General features: G+C 38.2%; 1 long non-coding RNA gene across 1 annotated transcript; it reads left to right on the top strand.

The window, feature by feature from the left end:
* Positions 1 to 1,546: 1,546 nt before the first annotated feature.
* Positions 1,547 to 4,223, top strand: LOC130726301 (uncharacterized). The gene is made up of 3 exons (XR_009014784.1): positions 1,547 to 1,691; positions 2,209 to 2,299; positions 3,960 to 4,223. It is a non-coding gene; the product is annotated as an uncharacterized LOC130726301 (long non-coding RNA).
* Positions 4,224 to 8,739: the final 4,516 nt, after the last annotated feature.

Here is an 8,739-nt window from a genome sequence, read left to right as displayed (position 1 = left end):
TGCAGTGGAGAATTGAAGGATTTTGTTGGTACATGTTGTCTTGCATTTTGTCAAAACAACCGATTGTCGAAGCAGATGCCGTGGCATCTGATTCTGTGAAGCTAGGGCATCAGTCCTCAGCTTGAGTTTCTGTTGTGGGTCCTTTGAAGATTAGTTGAAGATATGTTTTCCGTGTTACTTGAGGAACAAGTAGCTATTCCAGAAGGGTTTTATTTATGGGTTGTTATTTGTTGAAACAATCTTTGTTAAAAGATTGGTTTCTATCTTTACTTGTGCAATAAGTAACAAGATCTATTAAGATTGCGTTTTGAATTGTTGTTGCTGCAATCTGTTACTTCAGCCCATGCTAACCCTAGATGTTCGCAGAAATGCAAGAATCATCCTACGGGTTTTTGTGCTCACCAGGAAGAACATGTGCATTACATATGGAAACAAGAACCAGAACCTTCTGATAGGCCACCACTATCATACCAACCACCAGAGCAAGATAGAATCACTAAGTTGGAGGATACCTTTAATCAGTTCATGGAAATTTCAATGGTCAATCAAAGGAATACCAATGCCTCCATCAAAAGCTTAGAAATTCAAGTGGGGTTATTGGCTACACAAATGGCTGAGCACCAGAAAGATAAATTAGCAGCCAATGATGAAAAAGTTGATGGCCAGAAAATTGAGGAAGGTGAAGAAATTGTTGAAAAAAAGAATGAGGAAGAAATACAGGTTGAGGTAAGTTCCAAAACATTGGAAGAGTCACATAATCACCAAAACATAGGTATGGAGTTTCAAGTTGAACATATTGGTTTTGTGTTTGATGATATGTTTGATCAATATACTCCGTTTAACTCCTTAATTCACATGTTCATACTTGATAATTGTAAGACCCGAGAGAGTTAAGATAAATAAACTCGGTCAATTTCTCGGTTTAGTGCTTTAATGCTCGGTTAATGTGATGTTTATGGGTGTGACCTTGTACGATGAATTTTATCTTAGGAATGTAGTATTTTGATTATTAATATCGAAGTTATTTTCCAAGTGTTTCATTCTTCGTTCGTCGGAGAATTCGGCTGCACTACGGAAAACGGTCGAACCGACGAGTTTCGCCGAGAGCGCCCTTTTGTCATCGAATTATTATTCGAATGTGAAATAAATATTTTCCTTATCATTACAATAATCGACGCGTAATTTCGAGAATTTTGACTGTAATATCGATATAAGGTCAAAAATCTCGCCCGGTAGTGTTTTCGGCTCGAAAACGAGTCGAGTTCGACTCGTAAACGAGCCAATCACGAAATTGGGCAGAAAATATCTGATCTTGGGGTTGAGTGTTCAGATGTTGAGTGTGGAGAGAAAGGCTATTAGGGTAGGCTCATCATGAACCAAGGTCAAAAGGTTAGTATCATGATTGCTTTACCATAAGTAGTGTGCATGAGAAGATAAACCAAAGCCAAAAGTGCAAGCCACCTTTCACCTAGGGAAACATCCATCACCTTATCATAGAAGCTTCCCATCAGATTTCTGAACCAAAGTAAAGGAAATGAGAGGACTTTAGAGAGATAAGTGAGAGAGAGTGAACATCATCTTCATCTTATCTTCATCCTTCTTACCAAAAACTGAAATCTTCATTATCTCTAAACACCACCAAGAAATCATCTTTTGTCTTCCATTCTTTCACAAAAGAGTTAGCATTCAAGGTGAGGATCATGGTGATGGTTTCCAAATTTAAAAAGGAGCTATCTTTCTCTTCATCTATTCTAAAAACTGAGTTGTTGTTGTTGTGTGCTTGTGGTGAGTTTGTGAATTCCTTGGCTTCTTGTTTGTGAAAAGAGTTTTGGAAAATGGTTGAAGCTTGATGTTAGGGCTTCATGTTCTTGTGTTCTGAACCTTAGATTTCGAAAATGGAGAGACAAGGAAGAAAACTACTCATCATAAAACCTTTTCTTGTTCAAAAGGTTGAATCTTGATGTTTTAATGTTCTCATGAAGTAAAGACTTCAAGAGTAGGTTTCCAAGCTTGTTTCTTAAAATCCTTGAGGCTAAAAGTTCAATTTTTAACTCTCAAAGATCATTCCAAGTGTTGTTTCAAACTCATACCCTTGAGCTCTTAAGACTAAGTCAATTCATGAGAAGTGCTAGACTTAGTTAAGAGTGTGTGTGATTTCTATGCGATTTTGGTGATTGATGTTTGTGTGCACTATGTGTTTGTGTGAAGGTGAAGAACACCTTGTTCATTTCATTACGAGGAGCTAAAGGCTAGGAAGGAAATCAGACTAGAGAAGTTAAGGAGAAAGCCAACGATCGAGGTAAGGGCACTTCGGGTCTTGGACTTTAGCGTGCAAAATTGCTTGCTAGGAATTGCATGAGATTTGTATGATGACGATGAACATGTTAAGACCTTGGAATACTAATGTAAATGAGCTTAGTATGTTGTATGATCCTTATAATCATGAATGAGAACTTAAAGGTTAAGTCTTGGGCTAAAAATCAAGTTAAAAGTGAGAAAAAGCATGAAACTCGGATGAGGTACAGAACCGCGGCGCATGTGCGTGAATTCTTGGCGCACATGCGTGGGACTTCTGTCCCTCCAGCGCCAAGTGACGTTTTCTTTGCTGCTTCGTAATGTTTTGGGCATAACTCCTTGATTATGAGTCCAAAACGGGTTAAACCAATTTTATTTGAAAGCTAACTTAAAGGGCTTCCATCTGTCAAAGTTTCATAATTTTTGGATTGCTATATCAATACAGTTTTTAATTTTAGTTCACCCCTCTTCTGCTGCCGAGTAAGCTGGACAGTTCATAATGTTTTGGGCATAACTCCTTGGATATGAGTCCAAATGGCGTGAAACCAATTTTATTTGAACGCTAACTTAAATTCCTTAAATCCGGGAAAGTTTCATAATTTTTAGATTGCTAGTTTAATACAGTTTTCAATTTTAATTCTACCATTTTCTGCTGTTTTGTTGCCCTGAATTATATGCATGATATACATGAATTTTATGAGTTAAGAATGCTTGATTAACATGAGAAATTGCTTATGAACATGGTGAATGATAACATGCTTAGGTGCCTTGATGTTGAGAACATGATTACTTGTTGAGAACATGCTTACTTGTTGAATGCATGACTACTTGTTGAATATGACATGATGAACTCTCTTAGGATGTTCATGATGAATGTAAGTCTTGAATTATGTTCCTATGATGCATGTAGTATGCCCTGATATTTATCGAATGATAAGCGTTGTATGGGCGATATTGATCGAATGAGATCGAAAGTGGAACCTACGATGGTTGGGCTACCGTGGCGACGGATAGCTGGTGACACCTATGAGTTGGTGACCCCGATCACTCATGTTAAGGTGTGGTGAAGTCGTCATCGAACGACAGAAGACTATAACTTCGTTGTTTGACTAATTCATGGAGCATATCATTGCATTGACCGAGGGTACTGCTTGGATAGTGTACGCCGAGGTGTTGGCTAATGACTGCATGGGAAGGGTCATTAGATAAGTGGCAATTGACTGCTGTATGGGTCTTTGTCCCGCCTGCCTGGTATGGAGTTGGCGTTTATCCGGATCATGGTGTGCATTGAGCATTGAGCATATAGCATACGCTACCAATATAGAGACACATAGGTTCCCTTGAACGTCGTTGACGTAAGAACATTGGTTGTTGTCTTGTGGCTTGTGTTAGACGATTGAATTTCCCTATAAGGTGCAACGTGTGGTTGTGGGCCTTGTGCCTTGCTTGTTGAAGTGTTTTCCTTATCTTATGCTACATCTAGAAATCCTTAGGGATGTATTAGTATGCTGTTTGGTAAGATTCTTGATAGGTGATTATATATGTGAATATGCATGCTCTTACTTGCTCGTATGTGTGCATGTCCTAATTATGGCCTTGTGGTATAAGAAGTTGACCCTTGCACATTTTCTCTGTTATAAATGTTTGACGACGCCGCTCTAAAGGATGAGAAAGAGACCGATGGACACAGGTGAGGAGACGCCGCAAGGAAATGATGCGACGACGAGCTACCGATTCAGAGATTAGCCGTGTGGAGATTGCGGGGAGCTCGGTGGGCATATGAGCCTTTTAGTTTATTTTCCTTTTGGAGTATATGTTGTAATTATATACATTGATGTAAGGGTACTTATTATTGGGTATTTATTACTCATCGTAGAGCATGTTTTGGAAAGTATTACAAGTATTATGTTTCAAAAGAAAAAAAAATATACCTGCATTTTTATGATTTCGAAAGTTCATTAGCATGATTAATTTACTTTTGAATCACTAAGTAACCCTTGAAAATCGGGGCGTTACAATAATCTTAAATATGATTGTGATGCTAAGCTGAAAACATGTGAATTTTATTTGAAAGAATAAAATGGAAGAGAATTGAGGTGGAGTAAGAAAAGGAAAGAGAAAACAATGGCCAAGAAAATAAAGAGGCCAAGAAAGAAGAATGGCCTATTTTTCAATCATTGTTTGTGGTCACCATAGAAGTGTTCGCGTCGAGCTAACGACGTTAAACAAGCGCTTCCTGGGAGGCAACCCAGTGTTCGGTTAGATTTTACAGTTTTAAGTTATTCTTAGTAAGTGACATGGTGATTTTGTGAAGTTTTAGTTAAATCTGTGTTTTTATGTGCTTCACATCTTTTGATTACCATTTTGAGCATGTTTAGTATAGTTTTATGTTCATGTGTTGTGTCTTGAATTAATTTGATATTCAGTTCTTAATTCAGTACATTTTGGAACTTGAGAAGTGATTTTGAGAAATTGTGTGTGAATGTGTGTTTTCAGGCTTCCAACAAGTTTTAAATGTTATATATAGATGTCTTGGAAGCTTAACTTGAGAAGAGAATGAGAGTATCAAGATTTGGTATGATGAGTTATGTTTACTGTTTGAAACTTGTCTTTTGTAAGCATTACTTGTGAACTGTCAATGAATGATGGTCAAATGTTGAGTTTTAAATCATGGACATGTTTTATATAATGTTTTGAACTAAATATATCCATAGACATGCCTCAGAAGTGGAAAACTCAAAATTTGACCACCTCACTTGTGAACCTTAGAGTTTGAGTAAAAAAACTGTTAAAATATTGTAATTCAGGTTCCCTCTGATACGATTGTCCTGCACGATGCTGAGACAAGAGGTTCGACAACCACTTAACAGTAGAACAAATCTTAACAACAGAAACAATAACACACAGTAATTGTTAACCCAGTTCAGTGAAAACTTTCACCTACGTCTGGAGGGTTTGCACCCAAAGAAAGGAAATCCACTATCTCAAGATTCAGGAATTAGACACTCATGAACAACTCAGTTCATAGTTCACTTCCTAATCTACCCAGTGTATTTCTACTTAGAATCTCAACCTAAGTATGAGAGCCCCTCTCACTTTCTCTCAATCACTGCCACAGTGATTGGTGAACACAATGAACAAGTAGAGTTTGAACGCAATCAAACACACAGAATCTCTCTTTGCTTTATAGAATCAGTGAGCAAAGACAGATTCACAACTAACAAAGGACAAAGCACAAACACAAATCCTAAAACACTCGATCTCTCTCTATCAGCTTCGACACCTTCATGTTTTAGGTCTTCATCCTTTTATAGACTCCAGCAGCGGCAGCATGGGCTTTAGGGTTGGCACGGGCTGAAGAAACAGATTGCAGTAACAGCAATTCAAAACGCAATCTTGATAGATTCGGTTTCTTATTGCACAAGTAAAGATAGAAACCAATCTTTTAACAAAGATTGTTTCAACAAAATAGCAACCCAACAAATAAACCCTTTTGGAATAGCTACTTGCTCCTCAAGTAACTCAAAAACATATCTTCAGTAAATCTTCAGAGGGCCCACAACAGAAACACAAGCTAAGGACTGATGCCCTAGCTTCACGAGGTCAGATGCCACGGCATATGCTTCGACAATCGATTGTTTAGACAAAATGCATGGCAACATGTTCCAACAATCTCCCCCTTTGTCAAATTTTGTCTAAAACAACTCACAATCAAAGAGGATGAAAACTAGAGAACCAATTCTCCCCCTTAGTCATATCTCCCCCTCAACTGATGCAACTCCACAACCAACTACTTTACTTCAGAAGGCATAGTTGGAACAAAACACTTAGTAGCACAAACACACAACCAGAAGTACAATCAGGCTTTAGCACATGATGACACCAAAATAGATTAGCTTGAATATCATCGTATCAGAAACACTTCCATCAGAAGCTGGCAGCACATGATCAGAAGTACTACTATCAGAAGTAACGTATCAGAAGCTAACATATCAGAAGTAATGTTTCAGAAGTAACATTTCAGAAGTAACGTTTCAGAAATACTGCCATCAGAACATGTCTCTTGAAACAAACATAGCCATTGTCTTGTCTTCAACGCTAACACTCTCAGAACACACATAGCAGAAGCAACTTCACAGTAAAAACATAGGTCTTCACAAACTTCTGATCATAGATCTTCAAACATCTGAAAATACAAACTTCTGGAGACTACTGTTAAGTTCAAACGTGTTACAACGTGTTTCAATCTTATTTTGATCCTAACAATTTTTATAAATACTTTTCTCTACTAAAATCTAATTTCAGATGTTAATGACATTTTTCAGGAAATATATATTATAAGGTTGCATGCTTCAACGAATATGTCTAAGCCATATAAGGAAAAAGAAGTTTACGCAAGATATGACCGCATCGCCCAGTAAACAAGGAAGACACTTATTCTGTATCGTTTCATGCCACGTCATACCTCAGAATTTCAGAAGAAGCCTTTGAGCGGGAAAGTCAAAATTGTATCTCAACTATTTGCCCCATGCTTTAGTCAGAAGGAAACTAATCTGGTCACGTGCAAACTGATTTACCTTTGAAGAGAGAAGTCTCGATGACCAATGAAGAGGAAAAAGGACAACACGTCAACATCACTTTTCCAAAATGTCTCTCTTCTGCAAAGTAGCCCAAAGCTATCACCACCTACTAGCTGACAAAGTACACCTTTTTGGCTAAAGGATAGCTTTGAACAGCAGCATGCATTTAATGAAGCTACCAACCGGAGATTTGAATCAATGGTTAGATGACACTCACAACGGCTACAAACAAAGGCCAGATTTTGTGTCTCAACGGCTACACAACTAGCAAGATCATATATAAAGGACATATCTGAAGATTGAAGAAGAAAAGAAGAGAAAAATTTATTGCAAGAAAAGAAAGAACTCAGAGCAGTTACTCCAAACATTCTTCAAAGCATTAAAAGCTCACAGCAGATTTCCTAAGAGTCAAATCCGATCTCATACCTCTGCTAAATCAAGAGAGAATACCAAACCTTAAAAGAGTCAAACCTCTTCTCATACTTCTCTCTTAGATTCTGAACTCTTGTGTGTTCCAACGTTCTTTCAGAACCCAAAACACTTGAGAGTTCCAGTGCCATAAATTGTCTACACCAACTCTTTTGAGAAGAGATTTCTTGTAGAGCCAAACAATCTTGTTGATTGTGGGAGGAGTCCTGTACAATACTTGGAGAAGTCCGTGATAATACTAGGAGGAGTCCTGTACAATACTTGGAGAAGTCCGTGATAATACTTGGAGAAGTCCTGTCTAATACTTGTATTGGAGAAGTCCTTGATACTTGCTAGTGAAAATCTTGGTGGTGGCCAAGTACTGGACGTAGCCCAATCGTTTAGGGTGAACCAGTATAAATTCCTGTGTGCTGATCGTTCTGCTTTATTTACTTACTTCCGCTGCACTAAACAGTTTTTGAAAAGTCACCAGAACAATTTTCTTAAGAACTTATCTTCTTTTCATAAACTAAAGTTTTAACAAGTAATTTTTAAGAACACAATTCAAACCCCCCCTTTCTTGTGTTACTTATTTACATATCAACTACTCCCCCTTTTTAGCACAAATTTGCAAAGGGTGCACAAATACATCAAAAACAAAAAACAAACTAGTCTTCAGAACTGGAATCCTCTCCTGATCCTTCTGCACTTTCCTCTGCACTCTCCTTAGATCCTTCCTCCTCTTCATTACTCACATTCTGAGCAGCTGTAGTAGCAGCACTTTGCTCACCATCTGGACGTTCTTCTTCTTGTAGCTTGAGCAGCAACGCATCAACTTTGAGCTTTCTGGCAGTGCTCACCCTGATTGTCTCCTGCAAAGCCTTGGAGACTTCCAGTAATTCAGCAATTATGGCCTTAGTGCCAGACTCAGTCACAGGAGGAGCAGATGTTCTGCTGGTTGGTAAGGCAATGTCTAGAACATGTGGCTCCATAAACAAATGTTGATCCAAAGTGATTGGAACTCCACGAGAAATAGCCACATCATCAGCCCTGAGAATCTGAGGATGTTGCTTCAGAATTATCTCAGTAAGAAGTGAAGGAAATGAAACAGGCAGCTTCACAGCACAAGTATCAACATGCTTCAATGTCTGCTCAAACACAAAAGTTCCAAAATCAAAAGCAATAGACTTGCCAACCCTATAGATCAACTTGGCAAGTGTAACACCCCGATTTCCAGGTGTCACTTTAGTAACCAAAAATAAACTTTACGCGAAAAACAGGTAAATTATTTTTCGTTTCTTTCGATTGATTCCTTTAAATCAAGCGTTAAAGGAGTAAAGACAAAACCCAACAACTAACTAACCGATATACAATATATACATCTGTACAGCCTCAGCTGCACTCCATGTCACGCGAAGCCGCAGTGACTCCAAAGTAGTACGCCCGTAGGCAAATA

Source organism: Lotus japonicus, chromosome 6 (genome assembly GCF_012489685.1).
Source record: "Lotus japonicus ecotype B-129 chromosome 6, LjGifu_v1.2".
Taxonomy (NCBI): Eukaryota; Viridiplantae; Streptophyta; class Magnoliopsida; order Fabales; family Fabaceae; genus Lotus; species Lotus japonicus.
Note: the sequence above shows the minus strand (reverse complement) of the source record. Positions and strands in the feature narration are given on the sequence as shown.